Source organism: Felis catus, chromosome C1, assembly GCF_018350175.1.
Source record: "Felis catus isolate Fca126 chromosome C1, F.catus_Fca126_mat1.0, whole genome shotgun sequence".
NCBI lineage: Eukaryota > Metazoa > Chordata > Mammalia > Carnivora > Felidae > Felis > Felis catus.
Genome location: NC_058375.1, coordinates 155,509,463 through 155,531,061, shown reverse-complemented (window position 1 = coordinate 155,531,061; position 21,599 = coordinate 155,509,463). Strand labels below are relative to the sequence as shown.

General features: G+C 34.6%; 1 protein-coding gene across 1 annotated transcript in view; it reads right to left on the bottom strand.

Moving 5' to 3' along the window:
• The window catches only part of XIRP2 (xin actin binding repeat containing 2), a 693,081-nt gene extending 673,276 nt beyond the window's left edge, over positions 1-19,805 (bottom strand). Inside the window, exon 1 of the mRNA XM_045033894.1 lies at positions 19,500-19,805. The gene's annotated coding sequence lies outside the window, so the exon portion shown is untranslated. The remainder of the gene's footprint in view (positions 1-19,499) is intronic.
• Positions 19,806-21,599: the final 1,794 nt, after the last annotated feature.

Genomic DNA, 21,599 nt, shown 5'->3' with positions numbered 1-21,599 from the left:
TAGAGCAAATATAATAAAAATTAAAATGCAGCTCCTATGAACATCAGATAGTTGAATTGTGTTTTTGTTTTGTTTCAGCCTATTCTGTCAATCTCTACCTGTTCACTGGAGTATTTAATCCATTTAAATTTAATATAATTTAATGATTAATTATGTTAGCTGAATTACTATATGTTCTCTATTTTCTTCTCTGTTCTTTGTTCTTTTTATCCTCTTTTTCTGACTGTTTGGATTAACTGAGTACTTCCAAATAATCCTTTTGACACTTCATTTTACTCCCTCTGTTATTTTTATGTATACCTCTGTTTTAATGTTTTAGTGATTGCTCTAAATACTAAAATAGTATCCTTAATTTATCACAATCTTTCTTGAATTAATATTACACCAGTTTAGAAAATCAACAAGGAGACAGTGGCTTTGAATGATACATTAGACCAAATGGATCTAACAGATACATTCAAAACATTCCATTCTGAAAAAGTAGAATACACATTCTTTTCAAGTGCACATGAAACATTCTCCAGAATAAATCACATATTAGGCCACAAAAGAAGTCTCAGCGAATGCAAATGATTTAAGTCATACCATGCATCTTTTCCAACCACAATGCTAAGAAACTGGAAATTACAAAAAAAAAAAAAATCCAGAAAAAAACACAAATACAGAAAAGTTAAATAACATGCTACTAAACAGTGAATGGATCAACCAAGAAATCCAAGAGAAAATAAAAAGGTACATGGAGATAAATGAAAATGAAAACACAATGGTCCAAAACCTTTGGGATGGCAGCAAAAACTGTTCTAAGAGGAAAGTTTATAGCAAAACAGACTTAACTCAAGAAGCAAGAAAAATGTCAAATAAACAACTTAACCTTACACCTAAAGGAGCTAGAAAAAGAAGAATAAACAAAATCCAAAACCAATAGAAGGAAGGAGATAATCAATAGTAGAGCATAAATAAACAACATAGAAACTAAACTGCCAAACAAAACAATAGAAGAAATCGATGAAAGCAGAGCTGAGCTGGTTCTTTGAAAAGATCAACAAAATTGACTCATTAGAGAGACAGAGAGGACTCAAATAAATAAACTCAGAAAAGAGGAGCAATAACAACACCACAGAAATACAAAGGATTATAAGAAAATATTATGAAAAACTTTCATGCAATTTAGACCAATTGGACAACCTAGAAGGAATTGATAATTTCCTAGAAATATATAACCTCCTACAACTGAGTCAGGGAAAAATAGAAAATTTGAACAAATTACCAACAATGAGATTCAATCAGTAATCAAAAAATTCCCAAAAAGGCAAAGTCCAGGACGAGACTATGGGAAATGAAATAGCTATATCCTGGGTTAGGAGATTATAGGGAATGCATTGCAAAGCAGAACCCTGCTTTCTGGCCTTCCTGAAAAAAAGCATGCCACACTTCACTTCTCTAGTTAATGTATATCTAAGGGTTAGATTCTGCCTGTGCTCATAAATTCCTTAGACCGTGTTATTGCACAAGTATCTTATCCTGTTTTCTACCCTGTTTTCTGCATCTGTTTTTTTGGTTTTGGTTTTTTTTTTTTTTTTTTTTGAAGTCTTGGGAAAGCCTTAATTTGTTTTTCTGCTTTTTTCAATACGTTCCTACTGTCACATAGCCCACTGACATATTGCATGTTGTTTCCCTAAATGTATGCTTATTAAACACAAGAGCTTGAGAGAAGTTTGGGGAGACTTCCCTTAGCCTCCCTCTCATCTCTCTTGACTTGCATAGAGTCTTGAGTAATTCTTTCTGCCACCATCAACTTTGCAGGACAAAGCCAAAAGCTGAACCCACACCAGATAGCTTTACAAGTGAATTCTACCAAACATTTAAAGAGGAATTAACACCTATTTTCTCAAACTATTGCAAAAAATAGAAGGAAAGTTTCAAATTTATTCTATGAAGCCAGCATTACCCTGATACCAAAACCAGATAAAGACACTTAGAAAAATGAAAACTACAGGCCAATATCTGATGAACATCGATGCAAAGATCTTCAACAAAATATTAGCAACTTGAATCCAACAATACATTATAAATAATCACTCACCACAATCAAGTGGGATTTATTCCTAGATTGCAAGGGTCGTTCAATATTTGCAAATCAATCAGTGTGATACATCATCTCAGCAAGAGAAAGGATTAAAACCATATGACAATTTCAATACATGCAGTAAAAGCATTTGACAAAGTATAACCATTCATGATAAAAACCCTCAACAAAGTAGGTTTGGAAGGAACATACCTCAACATAATAAAAGCCATATGTCAAAAACCCATAGCTAACATCAAGTACAATGGTGAAAACAGATCTTTCCCCCTCAGATCAGGGACAATACAAGGATGTCCATCCTTATGACTTTTTTTCAACACAGTACTAGATGTCCTAGAAACAGCAATCAGACGTGAAAAAGAAATAAAAGGCATCCGAATTGGTAAAGAAGAAGAAAAATATTCACTATTTGCAGATGACATGATGTTATATATAAAAAAGGCTAAAGACTCCACCAAAAATCTGCTAGAAGTGATAAATGAATTGCATAAGGTCTCAGGATACAAAATCAATATACAGAAATCTGTTGCATTTTTACACACTAATAATGAAGCAGCCGAAAGAGAAATTAAGGGGGAAAAACCCACTTACAATTGAACCAAAAATAATAAAACAACTAGAAATAAACTTAACCAAGGAGGTGAAAGACCTGTATGCTAAAAACTATAAAACACTAGTGAAAGAAACTGAAGGCAACAAAGAACAAATGGAAAGATATTTTATGTTCATGGATTGGAAGAACAAATATTGTTAAAATGTATATGCTACCCAAAGCAATCTACATATTGTATGCAACCCTATCAAATACCAGTAACATTTTTCACAGAACTAGAACAAAAATCCCAAAATTTGTATGGAGCCACAAAAGACCTCAATTAGCCAAAGCAATCTTGAAAATGAAGAACAAAACTGGAGGTATCACAATACCAAATTTCAAGATATACTACAAAGCTGTAATAACCAAATCAGTATGGTAGTGGCACAAAAACAGATGCATAAATCAATGGAACAGAATAAAGAGCCCAGAAATAAACCCACAATTACATGATCAATTAATCTTCGACAAAGAACAAGAATATGTAATGGAAAAAAGACAGTCTCTTCAACAAATGGTACCGGGAAAACTGGACAGCTACATGCAAAAGAATGAAACTGGACCACTTTTTTATGTTATACACAAAAAATAAATGCAAAATGGATTAAAGAACTAAATGGAAGACCTGAAACCATAAAAACCATAAAAGAGAGTACAGGCAATAATTTCTCTGATATAGGCCATAGAAACATTTTTCTAGATATGTCTCCTGAAGCAAGGGAAACAAAAGCAAAAATAAACTACTGGAACTACATCAAAAATAAAAACCTTCTGCATAACAAAAGAAACAATCAACAAAACTAAAAGAGAGCCTACTCAATGGGAGAAGATATTTGCAATGACACATCCTATAAAACATTAGTATCCAAAATATATAAAGAACTTGTACAATTCAACACATGAAAAAACAAATAAGCCAATTATAAAATGGGCAGCAGACATGAACAGACATTTCTCCAAACGATGCTCAACACCCTAATCATCAGGGAAATGCAAATCAAAACCACAATGAGATATCACCCCACACCTGTCAGAATACCTAAAATCAAAAACACAAGAAACAAGTGTTGACAAGAATATGGAGAAAAAGGAAACCTTGTGCACTGCTGGGGGGGAAGGCAAACTGCTGGGGGGTGCAGCCACTGTGGAAAACAGTATGGAGGTTCCTCAAAAAATTAAAAATAGAATTACTATATATGATCCAATAATTCCACTACTGGTTATTTACCCAAAGAATATAAAAACACTAATATGAAAAGATAAGCACCCTTATGTCTACTGTAGCATTATTTACAGTAGCCAAATTATGGAAGTGTCCATTGGTAGATGAATGGCTAGGGAAGAAGTGATATATGTAATGGAATATTACTCAGTCATAAAAAACAATGAAATCTTGCCACTTGCAACAACATGGATGAAACTAGAGAGTATAATCCTAAGTGAAATAAGTCAGTCGAGAAAGTCATATACTGTATGATTTCACTCATGTGTGGAATTTAAGAAACAATGAATAAAGGAAAAAAAGACAAGCCAGAAAATAGACCCTTAACTATAGACAGAAAATTGATGGTTATTAGAGGACGTAAATAGGGGGATGGGGAAACAGATGAAGGGAATTAAGAGTGCACTTATTGTGATGAGCACTGAGTAATGTATACAATTGTTGAATCACTATAATGTATACCTGAAACTAATATAACACTGTATGTTAACTACACTGGAATTAAAATAAAAATATTATACTAGTTTAGTATAATGTAAGATGGTTACAAAAGTAATGTTCCATGTTTCTCTCTTGCTATCCTTTATGCTATTTTTATGATGCAATTTATCACTATTTGTGACATAAACCCCACTACAAAATGTTACTGTTTGTGCTTTACAAACATAATTTGTATTCTGAAGAAATTAGGAAATGAAAAGTCTTTTATATTTACATACTTACCATTTATAGTGGTCTTCAAAGCTTCCTCTAGATTTACCTTTCCAATTTGTATTACTTATTTTTAGACTGAAAACTGCCTTTAGCATTTCTTACGGTGCAGAGCTTTTGGCCACTGCAATTCCATTGCCTTTTTTAATCTGAAAAATGTCTTTATTTCACCTTTACTTTAGAAGGTTATTTTTGTTGGACATATAAACCTGTATTTATAGTTGGGTTTTTTTGTTTGTTGGGTTTTTTTCAAATGATTTTTTAAATGTTTATTTATTTGAGACAGAGAGAGGGAGTGCATGAGTGGGAGAAGATAGAGAAAGGAGAGAATCCCAACCAGGCTCCACACTCAGCACAGATTCCAACACAGGGCTCAATCTCACAACTGTGAGATCACAACCTGAGCTGATATCAAGAGTAATTCAACCAACTGAGCCACCCAGGCACCACTCTAAACAACTTTAAAAGCTATCATTCAATACCTTCTGGTATGCTTTTTTCATAATGAGAAACTGGGCACCATATTAACTTTGTTTCTCTGTATACAATGTGACTGTTTCCTCTGGATGCTTGTAGAATTTATCATAAATTTTCAGTAGTATTACTATGATGTGCCTATGTGTGATTTTCTTGGATATCTTGTTTGGAATTTGCTTAATATCTTAAATTTGTAATTCAATGTCTCTCATAAAACTTGGAAACTGTCTAACCATTATTTCTTTAAACTTATTCTCTCCTGTTTTGTTGCTTCTCTCCTCAGCATTAAAGTGCTTGGCATTAGACTGATTGATTTGTTGTGCTTTGGTTTGTTCTCTTGTTTTTCAGCCCTAACTTCACTGTACCAGCAAAACTGGTAATGGTGTTGGGGAGCAGAGACAATTGTTGAACAAAGCCAACTATTCTCTCATTTTGACTATATTCAAGGCTATAATCATTCCTGCCTGCCCCTATTTTAACCAATAGCTCATTTGGCCTCACCCCAGTAAGTCAATTCTTATATTTTTGCCAGACTTCCTCTCACTGCCTGCCTCACCAGACCTAGCATTTGCCCCAGAACTGCTCTGGGGCTTTTACTACTCACATATGAATTGCTTCTCTTTCTGGGAATTGGTTCATCAAGACTTTCAAGACTTTCTTCACTGCTCTTCAGTAGTCCTATAGATAACTATGATTTTCTATTTTATCTAGGTTTCCCTTTGTGTTACTCCAGGAGTGAAGTCTGCATATCTTTTAATGTCCTAAGCAAAAGTTAAATCCCCTGTTGCCTGGCTCCAATGAAGTTGTAATCCATGAGGTTTCTCTTTTGTTATCTTTGTTCTTCTATTTGATTCTTTGCTGCTGCTATAATCGAGCTGCTGGAAATTTTTCGTGTAACTTTTAAGTCATACTATCTTGGTTCATATTAAACTTGTACTTAACCACTCTTATTTAGGTAAGGTTATTAGTCTATAGCAGTGATATTAACCAAGTCAAAAAATACTTTTAAAAAAGGAAAAACATCTTGCAGAGAAATGTTCTAAATAAAGCCAGAGATTAATTTTTTTTAAATAATTTAAAAGTAATTAGTTTTAGTAACTTGTTCACAGGTACTGTCAAGGACTGAACTCTTGATCTTCAGTTTACTTTTTCCTTTTTTTTTTAAACAACATCAACATTCGTGAATATTCTATCTTCTAATATATTGTACAATGTCTGTTATATCTAAAAGATTACCAACAGCAATGTTATATTCATATCTTCAATATCTAATATTTCTTGGTGTTCTCCAATGTAAATACTCTAAAATCTGTACACATTTCCTATTAAGGAAGCAAATCGCCAAAAAAACCCAAAAAACAAAAGTAGTAATTTTGTGTTTTCTCGGTCTCACTCTCTTCCCCTCCTTCTTAATTTTATATCGTTTATTCCAAATAGGAATTCTTTCCTGTTCTTGTTGTGAAAATAGCCTTAAGTATTCATTAACAACTTCTTTAAGGTCTGTAACTTTCAACTGTATTTTTGTGGGGTATTTTTATTTTATTATGGTTATGTAACACTTCTTACATAATTTATAAATTCATATTTAAAACCTGAGCACATCAAAAAGCCCTACTTATAACCACAGATACTTTTCCTTTTCTTAGTTGAAATCTCTTAGATTTGCAAAACCACACTCAGATATCACCTCACAGTCAGAGTGGCCAAAATGAACAAATGAGGAGACTATAGATGCTGGAGAGGATGTGGAGAAACAGGAACCCTCTTGCACTGTTGGTGGGAATGCAAACTGGTGCAGCTACTCTGGAAAACAGTGTGGAGGTTCCTCAAAAAAATTAAAAATAGACCTACCCTATGACCCAGCAGTAGCACTGCTAGGAATTTACCCAAGGGATACAGGAGTACTGATGCATAGGGGCACTTGTACCCCAATGTTTATAGCAGCACTCTCAACAATAGCCAAATTATGGAAAGAGCCTAAATGTCCATCAACTGATGAATGGATAAAGAAATTGTGGTTTATATACACAATGGAATACTAGTTGGCAATGAGAAAGAACGAAATATGGCCCTTTGTAGCAACGTGGATGGAACTGGAGAGTGTGATGCTAAGTGAAATAAGCTATACAGAGAAAGACAGATACCATATGTTTTCACTCTTATGTGGATCCTGAGAAATTTAACAGGAACCCATGGGGGAGGGGAAGGAAAAAAAAAAGAGGTTAGAGTGGGAGAGAGCCAAAGCAGAAGAGACTCTTAAAAACTGAGAACAAGCTGAGGGCTGATGGGGGGTGGGAGGGAGAGGAGGGTGGGTGATGAGTATTGAGGAGGGCACCTGTTGGGATCAGCACTGGGTGTTGTATGGAAACCAATTTGACAATAAATTTCATATATTTAAAAAAAAGAAATCTCTTAGATTTGAAACACCTAAATTTTAATTTTAAATAAATGTTAAATAAATTTATCTTTAAATATATTTTAAAGTAAATTAAATAAAATTTTTAAAATTTTATTTTTAAAATGTATTATTGATTTGAATAGTATTAACGTTTGGAAATGACCATAAGATCTTATCTACCTCCATTAAATTTAGGGCTTTTTTATCAAGTTATCAATTCTTTGTCATTTCTAGGATCAAATAAATCTGAAATCATAGGCCAAGTTTCAGAAAATGAAATCTTGTTCTTTGGCTACTTATGTATTTATTGAATCTTCCAGAAGTCACATTTCCATAAAAGAGATGAAAATATCATTAATTGTATCCTTTTTGTCCTTGAGTATTATCTATGAAAATGTAAATGATGGTAATTAGCTCTAATTTGCAGCAGCTCTGTATTAAGCACAATTTCCCTTAGGCAACTGTAGTAGTTCACTCAGACTTGGGCCAACTATGCTAAAAATATTTCATTCACCTCTACTTTTTTGCTGCTTGGGTATCCTAGTGACAGTTACCAAAATAAAAAAATATCGTTACCAAACCATAAGTAAATTTGCTTTCTATCGACACTTTCAAGGAGAGTAACAAGAGATGATAGATTTAGAACAAAGAATAACTTAGAACAGGTATCAAATGAGAGAAAGACCAGAAAAATCTACCAAATAACCATTTGACCATTTGATCTGGTCAAAGCTCAGAGGCCCCAACTAGCATCCAAACCTGTACCTGACACCTTCATCTTAATTGCCTGAGCAGAATATTTCAATAATTAATGGTATTTTCTCCATAATTCCTTACTCTTGTACTCTTTATATATTCTTGTGAACCCTGTCAGCCATGGAAGACTGGCAGATGAAGTAGGCACTTGTGGAATTAGTTTTTCCACTTCAAAATTTAGGATACAACCAGAGATGGAGGGAGGCAGGAGAGATTAGGATGAGATCATGGTCCTGTGTTATCTGGTTTCCAATAAGTGAAATATATTTTTAGAGAGAGTTGTTTTGTTTTCATGCAAAAGTGTAAATCCTGTTACTCCACTCCATCTTAGCTGGAAGCTATAGTCCCCTGCGAATTCTGTATTTTGAAACCATCCCATATTTATAGTGCACAATCACTTAAAAAGCGTAAGAACTAACTATTGAATAATTTATATTTAACATCTCAGACTGGTGAGACTTTTTACAAAGGAAATCAGGCTTGATTTTTATAAATGCAATAGTTTTCACACTGTGTTATAATCACTTCAAATTAATAGTCCCTAAGTAAGGTAGCAGTCCAGTAGTAAAAACACAATTTTTCTGGATGGCCTTTGCTACTTTCAATGGTTTCAAATTCTAGCAGAAAGTCTTCATATTTTCAAATGGAATAAATTCCAGTGATGCTTTAAAAATAACAATATAGCACCAGGTAAAGTGTAGTCAAAAAACTTTAGCTTCAATTTAACTGAAAAACAAAAAACCTTAAAACTTCTTTGCATTGCTCTTTGCACACATTATTTTAAGTTTTAACTCTTGTGAATTATGCCTAAGATTTTGAGTATGGAATAATGGCAAGTTTATACACTTTTAAATGAACCAACATATATATATATACACACATATATATACCTATATACATATATATACCAATATATATGGCATAATGGCATAAATGCCATTAAATTCAGCCTTCTAGAAAGCTAAATTAGAAGTCCACACTATATATAATGAGTAATGATACTGGGTGTTACAGTTATGAATGGATAGGAAGATCATTTTGTCTTGTAATGTGAGTTTAATTTGACTGCCCATCAGAGCCTCAGTTCAGGCCTTATTAAGTGAAGCATTTTTTTAAATAGCAGGAACAACATGTACTCATATGCATTCATGTGAAAAGACAGAACAATGCTTATACTGTATTTTTAATTTATTGGCATAGCTCTCAAGCAGAAATGATCTACCCTTCATGGAGATGAACATAGACAAGCATCATAATGTTTGTTTATAACCAGATTACATATTAAGCAATTAGTTTATATTCTAACATCTCAGCTGTCAGTCTCATTCAATTTGTTGTACAATGAAGTTCTTGATTTTCTCTCCTATGCCTCTTTTTTCAAGGTAATAAATCTCAAAGGCAAATCAAATTAAGTTCTGTATGCTTTTTAACACTCTATTTACAAACTGTTATCTTGTGATGTTGTGTTTCTAATACTCTAGAAATAAAAAGGAAAATGTAAACAGGGAATACCAATAAAATTACTTCTCCCAAGCCACAGGAACTAAGACCAGTAAATCTACAACGAAAGGATTAAAAATGGTCAGACTCCATTGACGTGTTATTCTCCATCACTTTCTCTCTGGACTGTACTTATACCATTTCAACAAGACTGTTTCCACAGACCCAGATATTCATACCACCTTTGAAAATTGCAAATATGACCTGGCTCTCAAAGCAGTCCAACACTCTCAGCTCCATAGTATAAAATACTCAAATTCTCTAGGTTTAAAGTAATGTTTCTTCCTCTCCTTCAGCATATAATTGCATAAAAGTACCAAGAAAAAAAAGTCATTTGTCTACTATGTCTTAGGTTTAGACAGTATAGGTAAAATCAAATTCAATTTACTTCAATTTTTATGCATTTTGTGTTTTGTCCTATTTTTTTAATGTCTGCATAACTATGACATGGAAAATACAACATTTAAGCAGATTTTGTGCTATGAATAATTCACATATAAATTTTTCTGTAATATAAGAGAATAAATAATGAATTTAAGAACAGCATTGTCTTAGCACAAAACAGTTAATTAATTGCCAATGCTTGATTTCAGGTGCACTGGGGTTCTGCTGTTTAAAAGAAAAAGAAAGGAAAACTTTTTGACCATGGGCTGATCCCTATATTTCCACATGTAATGCCAGTCATTTATTTGGCTTAAAGCTTTCACCCTGCTTAAACACATGTGTTCTTGAGAGGAGTGAAAAATTCAACTTCTATCATATATTTATGCCTTATTATATATGGTTTATAAATCTTTGACTAGAAGAAAGGAAGGAGTTCAGAATTAAGAGAGAATTGAATAACTAAAAATTAGAAGAATATGGAAAGAATACGAAAGAATATGAAATACAAGAATTCAGGGTGCTCAATGCCACTAACATATACAATTGCCAGTTCTGTGTTTTTGCACTCTATGTTTCTTACTAATATCCCATATTAAAAGGATACTTAAATATAAGTAACCCCACACCTCAAAAGTTTTTACAATATTTTTTTGATGGTCTATATCTTACTTTTTCCATTTTATAATTTACAAATTGTTATCATTTCAGTGATGTTTAAAGCAATAAGAATATTTTTATTTTGAGGGCACCTGGGTGGCTCAGTAGGTTAAGCATCCAACTTCAGCTCAGGTCATGATCTCACACCTCTTAGTTGGAGCCCCACATTGGGCTCTGTGCTGACAGCTCAGAGCTGGAGCCTCTTTCGGATTCTGTGTCTCCCTCTCTCTCTGCCTCACCCCCACTTGCGCTCTGTCTCTGCCTCTCAAAAATGAATAAACATTAAAAAAAAGAATATTTTTATTTTTAATAAAAATAACCTAGAGCAAAGAACGAAGCCCTAACATCCATGCCAAAATTTACACAGGGTGAGCAAAGTCACTTTCAAGTATCAAACCTAATCTCTTTCATTTTCAAAAGAAAATCTTGAAAACATGGGTTCAATGATTTACCAATTATAGTCAGAGGCAAATCTAAAATTAGGACAGATACATCCTAATTACCAGTCTCAGTAATTAGTATATATGGTATCATTAGAATCCTTCCATTCACTTCACTCTAACACTGCCTCTCATCTATCCATATCTTTGTCCCATGTTCTACATGTTGCCTCAATGGAAACATCAATAAAATATTATTAATGTATGTAATCACAATTGAGGTTGTCAAATCTGTTGAAGTCAAATATCTAAGCACAGACAATAACACTGCAATCAGAGATCCTAGTGCTAAGGAACCTACCCTATGGCTTCCATAGTCTACCAAACCATTCACTCACACTACTGTTGGAAGTGTTTTCTGAGCATATTCAAGTTAAGCTTCTAATCACAGACTTACCCAAGATGTTTCACACGGGCACTGGGAGAAAGAAGGGAACGGGTCTTATGGGATCTTCAGATACAGTGAGAATTAAAATAAATATAGCCTTTGATTAAAATTTGTAAAACCTTGATATAATAACCAAATAAAAATCAGATTTTGAGCATTACAGGAAAACTATTATATATCCTTAATATAATCCCAAAATTTTTACAGCAAGCTTCAAGGGGAAAGGGACAAAATCTGGGCCAGATAATCAAGGCATGAAAAATTATATGTCACAACTGATACATAATTTAGGCAGAGCTTAGGTCATCAAGACAAAATACAGGCAGTATCAATCATGCCAAATTTGAGCATGTGAATGAGGGATAGCCTTCAAATATAGCTAGAGCATAATAAGGTCATAACAAGAAAACCATACAATGTCATAGGCAAGAAATAAACTGGGTCTATAGAATGAAAAACAGGTACAAGAAATCCAGGAACATTGTTTGAGATCTGACACAAACAGGAGTCCCAAGTGGGGTCATGTTGAAGGGGAACCAATTCCCTAAACAAGGCATGCAAGGCACGAAGTAGGTAACTGTCTATCAAACTTGATTTCAGATGCATGGGAAGGCCCTACTATATAAAACAAAAAGGAGGGGCGCCTGAGTGGCTCAGTTGGTTGAGCGTCCGACTTCAGCTCAGGTCAGCTCAGGTCAGCTCAGGTCATGATCTCGCGGTCTGTGAGTTTAGGCCCTGTGTCAGGCTCTGTGATGACAGCTCGGAGCCTGGAACTTGCTTCAGATTCTGTGTGTCCCTCTCTCTCTGACCCTCCCCCGCTCATGCTCTCTCGCTCTCTCAAAAATAAATGAACATTTAAAACAAAATTTGTAAAAAAATAAAAAGGAAAAAAATTGCATTACCCATTGGCTGATTTTTTTATTTAATATTTAACACCTCAAGCATTTGGCCTAAAGTTTTAAGCCCCCATAGAAAAGAAATCTGTTGTCAATTCTTTTCACAAGGCACCATTAGGATTCATGGCGAATCTCTAGTCTTTATTAGCCTGGAATCTATAGGATTAGTGAATCACACTGTAGTTATACACTGGTAGTTTCAACGTAATTTTCTTCATATTTTTAAAAAATGTTTAGTTATTTATCTTGAGAGAGAAAGAGCACAAGCAGGGGAAGGGCAGAGAGAGACAGGGAGAGAGAGAATCCTAAGCAGTCTCTGCACTGTCAGCTCAGAGCCCAATAGGGTGTCTGATCATACGAACTTCAAGATCATGACCTGAGCCAAAACCAAGAGTCAAACACTTAATCGACTGAGCTACCCAGGCGCCCCATATTTTTTTTTGGTACTGTATACATGCTTCTATCATTCTGAAAGGAACAGTGAATTAATACTTATGTGTATTCATGTTTTCCTCATCTAATATCCTCATTTAAAATCCTTAGAAGAAGGCACTGTAACTTTTATTAATTCTTTCTCCTCAAAACTTACTTAGTATGTAATCTAATATACAGTAGACATTCAATATTAGTTGATCTGAACTACACTAAAAGTAATTTTGTTCAAGAAAACAAGTAATTTTTATCATGTAAATCATATATTATTAACTTCCCTGATTGGCACAGTCTGAGAAATGCTTTTTCTTTCAATTTAGGTAAGTTATCCTCTCCAAGTTGGGTGCCATGTTTTAAATTTCACTCTCCTCACTATAGAATTAGTTGGTGTTAAGAATCCAAATTATGTTCCTACTTCTGTGTGACTTATCCTTTGTCCTTGGATGTCACTTCTTTTTTCCTAGATCTAAATTCCAGATAATACTATTGATTTTTGTGTGTGTAATGTAGAGTGATGTCCTTTTCCCATTATCAGTAGGACATGCTATTTGAAATACTTTATAGTAAAGTAATATTTTCTGATGCAATATTGAACGAGCTACCATAAATCCTTCCTCAAATACTGTTGTATAAACATATACATATTGAAAAACACATACACACAGAGTCTCACCTGCCCATCTTTCAAACCAATAGTTTCTATTTGGCTGTGGTTCAAGGAACAATCTGTACCACTGGAGTAGAGTGAAGCCAAATGTTTTGTCTTTGTTCACAAGAGAAAGGTGATTGAAGCAAATAAGTTTACAAAAAACAATAATTTATAAAGGTGTCTAAACAAGGTTTTGAACAATTATAACATTTTATTAAGACAACAAGTCTTTGCTAGGGTATTCTTAGATTCATGTAACAGTTTCTTCAATATTCATAAATATTTCTCTTTTTGTCACTGCATTATATTAAGATATTTCAATGTTGGAAAATTGACATGAAGTCATATACAACTTGGTTGATCTTATTTCAATCAGCCTATGCTGTAGCAGTTTTTTTAGTTCCTTTTCTCTGAATAATATATTTCCCCTTCTTTGGAATATTTATTAGTAGATAGAAACTAACTTATTCCTGCCTATACAGACCACATCCTTAGACCCCTGGATGTTCTCAGTTTCTTCCCAATAAGTGGCCGATTCCATGACCCTGCCACATGCCACAACCAACTGAAGTAGGTGGACAGTCAACCAAAACCAGGTCAATGGGAATCTGTCTCCAAGGACTGCAGAGTTGTTACCTAGAGAGATTAGAAGTAGAGTCTCTGCATGGAAAGAGGCTAATATGGCAGTCACCAAGCTGCCACAAGCAACTTGAACAAGAAATTTGAAATCTGAGGAGAAAGATGAAAGAAGCTGACCCACAAGGAGAAATGGGCATGAGAGAAAATTTTACGCCAGAAAGAGAGACAGAGAGTAACAGAAAGAAACAGAGATAATAGCTTTCTTAAAGTCTAATTATTTTATAGTTCTTGGTTCTTACTCCCGACTAAATTTCATCTGCCTTTTTACTGGAAATTAGGAAAATTTTCTAATTATCAATGTTTTTCCTCACCAGCTTAGAATTCAAGCTCATGTTTGCACTTCCAACCTAGACTCAGGCCTTACAGTAAGTACTCAAAATAATAATAATAAAATAAAAATTTTAAAAAGGGATATTGATTAAAATACATATATTTTAAAGACAGTTTGTTGGGATACTTTGGTTCCAAGAAATCAAATACATAATCTAGAACTCTGATATAATCACCACTGAGAGTCCCTGAAATGGGGTAAACATTGGGCTGATGATTTTATATTACCTCATTTTATTCTCCAACAAATCTAGCAGATATGTGCTATTTCCAGCATTTCACAGATGATAAAACTGACACTTTAAGTGGCATTAAGGTCACAGAGGCCTTAAGTGGTAAAGCCAGAATACACACTCAGGTCTCTGACTCCAGAGCCTGTGTTCTTTTTATATATAATTCATGTAAAGTTGGTCAGCTTTGATTCTGTGTATCCAGTTTATGATGAGATTTCTTTAGGTAAAATTGTAGATTAAAACACTAAGCTAAAGACTACTAAAAATGGCTTAGAATATTTTTAATTACAAACTTGCTAAATTAATTAAGTGAATGAATTTGAAAATTAAAGGACATGAAATCAGAGCTAGCTAATTGCTAAAGACAGAAAGAGCGAAAATCACTTAAATGCATCTTAATCTAATATAGGGATGTATTCTGACTGTGTCTTTTAGGGAGTAAAATGATACCTTTTCACTATCTTTCATTCCAACATTATTACCTTTTACAAAGGTAAAGTTAGCAACTTTTTACTGAAAATGTACTTAGTATTCTCTAAACATGTTAGACACGAAGGGATAAATAAATACCTTTATGACAAATATCTGAAAAAGATGATTTATAGAAGTGAATATTTTTACAGCATGGTAAAAACTCACACTACAAGTAATACTACACATTTGAATAGATGTTTGTTACTAATTTAAAATAGATTTATATCTCTGTGATCAAATATTCATGCAAAATTATTACTCCATTATTTTTAATGCATTTTCAAAATTTTATCTTTTGACAAGGTTTGGTGTGACACTACTTTCTACTGAAGAAATCTGCCCAAATTAATGACTCAGATAAAGCACATTCAATCTCCAAGTTTTATTTTTACAAAATAAAACCATGGAAATAAGTTTGACTCTATAATTAAAATAAGTATCTCTATTAAGCAATGTTATTTGCAATTATGCTTTTGCTGATATGTGATCAAAAGACAAAAAAGTAACCTCTCTAAAAGTTATAATTGTCATTTTAAATTTTCTTTAATATTTTTAATATTTTCTTTTAATTAATTTTTTTATTTTTATTTTTATTTTTTTGTTAAGTAAGCTTCATGCTCAGCCCAACATCGAGCCCAACATGGGGCTTGAACTCATGACCCTGAGATCAAGACCTGAGCTGAGATCAAGAGTCCGATGCTTAACTGACTGAGCCACCCAGGAGCCCCCAATTATGTCATTTTAAACTTTAAAAATCTTGACTAGCAACTAGCAGATTAAAAATAATTTGTACAAATACAGGAAAATAATTTTTGAAACATTGCCCTCATGAAAGATTTTATAATGGAGACTAACCTATAGTTATACATTTTAAGACTCTGAGAAAATAATTTCTTTCAAATGATTTGAAAAGAATCTCTTAAGTCTTATTTTTAGCTCTAAGTTATTTTTTGTTTTGTTTTTAATGAAAAAGAAGAGATCAGTTCACTCTTTGACAGAGCTCTGTACATTAAACAAATATCAATTATAGAGAAAGTCTAGAAAGGAAAATTTTTTTTAAAGAAAAGGAATCCTTAAAAATAAGATAAACATCTATGGAACCAGTAATGAAATATCAGATGTGAAAAACAGAAAGCACGGTTGAAACTTCAGGTCTACTGGGCTTTGCCTCCAGCAGTAGGTACAATAGATGGGGGAAGCAGAGATTAAAAATGCCTCATTGAGGTGCACACTGAATCCAGGCTTATGGTTTGGATCTGGGCCTGTGAATTGGAAACAAAGAAAAGCTACAACTTTTCCAAGGAAATGGCTTATATAAAGAGGCATACCTAAGCATATGGAGGAAAAAACAGAAAAATCTTCCCATTAAGGGTAGGTACCAAGCCACTTCCTAGGCTTGTGACTCAATCTGAGTTCTCCCCACGATCCCCAGAAGATGTAATGCTAAACTGACAATATAAGGTCTGGTTATATACACAGGATTACAAAGACCAAAGTGAGACACCCAAAACTAGACAATACGAGCACAGAGAGAGAATGAAGGGGAGACAGATGTAATCACAGATCAGCCTGCAAACCAAAATTCTAAAACAAATGAGGAAAAGAATAATAAAAGCAATAGATTAAACAAATCAAAATTCAAGAGATTGTCACTTCAGACACAGTACAAAATATCTAAGATGACCTTAAAATCTTTGTGTTGCAGATTCTCAAAGGCATAGGAAGAAAGGTAACCATGAAACACATAGGAGGGCAATATGAAAAACAATTAGCCCCAAATATCAGGTATTAAAAGTATAATCACTGAAATTAAAAATTTAACAGATTTTTATAGGTTGAAAAGGAATAGAATGAAAGGATCAGAGTATTTTCTTGTCTTAAAAAATGCACACCAAACATAGAAAAGCAAGTAAGATAAAGAGTGAAAATACACACACAAAAAAAGAAGTTCAGAAATGGATGTCAAATTACAGATTTAGTGAGAGGATCTAATTTATCTCTAATAGGAGTGCATGAGAAAAACACTGAGGAAGTATTGGAGAAACAATACCCAAAGCGGTAAAGCTGAGAACATTCTAGTACAACTGGAAGACATGAATCTTTAGTTAGAAAGAACATGTGGAAGGACAAACAGGATAAACAAGAATCACTATATCAATGCATCGCAGTGATATAATGGTAGTAGTACAGTAATAAATAATATTAATGATAAATAGTGCATGAATAAGTAATGAAAAAGAATTCCACATTTAGAAATATATGGGAGAGAGACTCCCCTTCTCCCTACGAGGACCAATAAATTAAAATGCTCAATATGTTCATTTTTAAATAAAGTATTAAATAAGACATTCAGAACTCCCAATAATAAACATCAAATATTAAAGGGTTTTTATCCCCTTCCTTTCTTCTCCTTTTATTGTTTTGTTTTTCTACTGGAGCTCAGTTTGAAAGAATGGTCAATTGTACTTTTAAATTAAAAAGCACATTGCCATCATGTATCTCTACCTGTCCTCTTCTTATATTTTTGCCTTTCTTTCATGATCACTATTCTTATTCCCCTCATCCCATAGTTAATATGCTCAGTCTTTGCCCTTAAATATAACTTTATACAAGCCCACAGCTGGAAAGGAATTTTGCCACAGATGAATCATACCTTGAGTCTCATTCATATCTGATTTTGATATTTAGATAAGACTTTCAGCTTGACTTTAGAATTGATGCTGGAAAGAGTTAAGACTTTTGGAGCTGCTGCAATGGCATACTTGTATTTTGTATATGAGAACGACATGAATGCTATATACACAGGAGTGGAAGGGTATTATGTCCCTCCAGAATTCATTTGTTGAAGCCCTAACGCCCAATGTGATGGCAACTGGAGACAGACTTGGGGAGGTAAACAGATTTCAATGAGATGACGAAGGTGTGACCCTCGTGATGGGGTTATTGCCCTTATAAAAGAAGAGGTGCCAGAAGGCATGTTTCCTCTCCACCATGTGAGAATACAGTGAAAAAGCCTCTGCAAGCCAGGAAGAGAACCCTTCCCAGAAAACTGAATCTTGATCTTGGACTTACCAACCTCCAAAAACATGAGAAATAAATCTCTGTTGTTTAAGGCACCCAGTCTACAGTCTTTTGTTTTGAGAGCCAGAGCTGATTAATACAAATATTTTTCCCAAGTTTCTATTTCTTTAATAACTTTTGTTTTTGATTTTTCTTTTCCTGCTCTGTACTTGAAAGATCCAATGTCTTTTGATGGTTTTAAATGCATTTCTTCTTCTTCTTCTTTTTTTTTTTTTTTTTTTTTGGTCTGGTCACTACCTTACCCTTCACGGTTTTCTTTTCCTTCCTTCCTTCCTTCTTTCCTCCTCTTCCTTTTTTTTTTTTTTTTAATTTTTTTTTTTTAACGTTCATTTATTTTTGAGACAGAGACAGAGCATGAACGGGGAGGGTCAGAGAGAGGGAGACACAGAATCTGAAACAGGCTCCAGGCTCTCAGCTGTCAGCACAGAGCCCGACACGGGGCTCGAACTCACGGACCACAAGATCATGACCTGAGCTGAAGTCGGCCGCTTAACCGACTGAGCCACCCAGGCGCCCCTCCTCCTTCTTCTTAATTCAGCAATTATCTCTATCTTCCTGAAAGACATGGTAGATATTTTAATATATTCTATCTCCCTGGAATCTCCAATACCTTCCATGGCTTTCTCCCCCAGAAAGTTCTTTTTTTCACTAGATTAAAAAACAAATTCCAGTCTAATAAAGAAAAGCTTTAATTTTTTAAAAGAAAATATAGGAGAACATATTTATGATCTTAGGATAAGGAAAAATAGTCTTAAGTGAGATCCTTACCAAAAAAAAAAAAAAAAAAAATGTGAGTAATGTTAACTTTTGCATTGTGCCAAATAGGTAATGAACAGGTTCAAGTACCGATTGAATTTACTGGTTTATTTTTCTCATTATTTTGAAATTTAGATTACTATTTCTGAAAGAATCAAGTGAAGTTCTACTCCAAGAGAAATCACATCTTACTTTGGCAAATTTCTGACCATTTGGCCTTTAAGATTTGCAGACTAATAAGCAAGTTTTGAACTCCATCTGAAGTTTACTCTTACTCTGTGAAGCTCAGACTCCGGGCAGCAATTACACCTAAGCCAGGAAGGCAAATAAGCTTGATACTTCCAACCTCCTTCCCTTCTTCAGGCATACACAGGTTTTTGCAGCATGCAACTTACAGTGTGTTAAAAAGTCGCACTGGGAGCTTCCACGTTGGTAGACTAGTAGAGGAGATTCGGGAAGAGCCGTGTGCCTGGAGAGAGCATGGAAGCTCCCCTCCGGTTCTCTCATCCATTGTGTTCTGTGTGTCTTTCTCTGGTTATTCATTCCCAGTGTGCTCAAAAGTTCACCTTTTCGCACAAACCCCTTTTTTCTGGAATAGGTGCGGCCTCCTCGAGGGTGTACAGAGACCAGGGGAGCACTACGGTCCAGAGGCCCGCCCCAAAGTGGGAACTACGATTTCCAGCGGCCCCTGCAGAGGGCGCCGGTCGGACCTGTGGCGCAGGCTTGGGCGGTGCTGTTCTCGCCAATTCTCGCGGTAATCCTGTGGCACAGAGTTCCGCGCTCTGCGGAGACGGAGACGTTTGACTGGTTGAGCTGACCCAGCTGCTTCAACTTTGTTACCTGAGGCTCTTTCCCTCCGCCCAGTACTATCGCTGGCTCCGCTATAACGAAGTGATAAAAAATTACTTTCACACCGTGAGTTTTCTTTCACACTGAAAGATGACATTTACATTCGCTACCAGCCCTTCAACAGCCAAAGTGATCTGGAAAAGGAGATGCAGGAAGTGCACGGCATATTCCCACAGACCCAATCGGCATAATACAGTGAAGCTGGGAGCTTTCCAGGCTCAGGAAGGAGAATTTGTAGTTGACGTTGATATCACAGGCTATGAAAATGCGAGAAGTTCTGGTTCTGTAGACATACGTTCTAAGTCCCGGATCCTCATGATAATGGCCATATGCACCATCGACTGAGCACTGAAGGAGGACTTTGGATTTAGGCATTGTCTCTGGGTATGTTCTGGAAGGAGAAATGTTCATTGTTAAGTCTGTGATAAAGGTTAGAAAATGATCCTACTTAGTGCACTCTGGGATACTTGACAGTGTGAGTCTTGTAAAGGGCGGTGAAGACATTAAAAACAAAGTTCACCTAAGTGAAAGTGAATACCTTTGGTCAGAAAATCTATAAACAATTTAAAAATACTTGGAAAAATATGCCTTCGTTGATCAATATAGTCTTGAAAATAAAGAAAGCTGGGATGAGACTTTAGCACTTGCTCCTGAAACAATGCAGATCTTCCAAAAGCATCACAGTTCATTCAGCATTGGGAGCATTTCAAGAAGGTAGCCAGTGGATGTCAAAATAATATAAAATGTGACAAATGTGGACCAGGCCTGAGTGCTAACGTCTCCTCCCAGCTTTCTTTATTTTCAAGACTATATTGATCAACGAAGGCATATTTTTCCAAGTATCAAGATTCCTGGAAGAAGCAATAATAGGAAGAATAAGTGGATTGCAGATAAATTTGTAAAATTCAGTACATACAATGATAATTCTAAGATTTCTCATATGAATACTCAGCTCTACCAATTGCCATTTATAGAGGTAAGTGAGCGGTAATATGCCTGAGACTGTAATCTCACCCCATGGATGCAGCCTCCTTATTTTTGGAGGGAATGTTTTAGGTGTATTGAGGGCTTTGTCCTTGAGTCTTTGACATTTAAATGAATTACACCTGGCTTGTGTATTCAGTTCCTAATTTTGCTTACTAATATTTATATTCATCAGGCTACACCCTACTTTTAAAAATCATTTTAATTTGTATCTTTTACAAAAAGTTGTATCTTTTACAACTCTTGCAAATGTAGCTCCTAACTTCTTCCCTCAGAAACAATTGAATTAGTCCCCTGTAAAGAAGCAGCTTAGAAAAAAAAGCTAACTGCACCAACATAAAGCCACTGTAAATGTCAAAATACTTGGACTTTCTATATATCTAGATACTTTAATTTTAAAGCTTTTGTTTATTCCACGTTTGACTTTGTGCAATAGATTTTGAAGTATCAGATTTCTTTTGCCTGGTTTTACAACCAATCTAGACAAAACAGTCGTTCTGGTTTCATTCTATCTTCCGAGAAACATTGAAAAGGAAACTATTGGGCTAGTGCTTTCCATGACTTATAAAAATTTTCCTTCCTTTGCACTTCCTTTAACATTGTTTTCTCTATAGCTACACAGCCTTTTTTTTTTTCCTTTCATCTTTTGGTTTACATAAAGC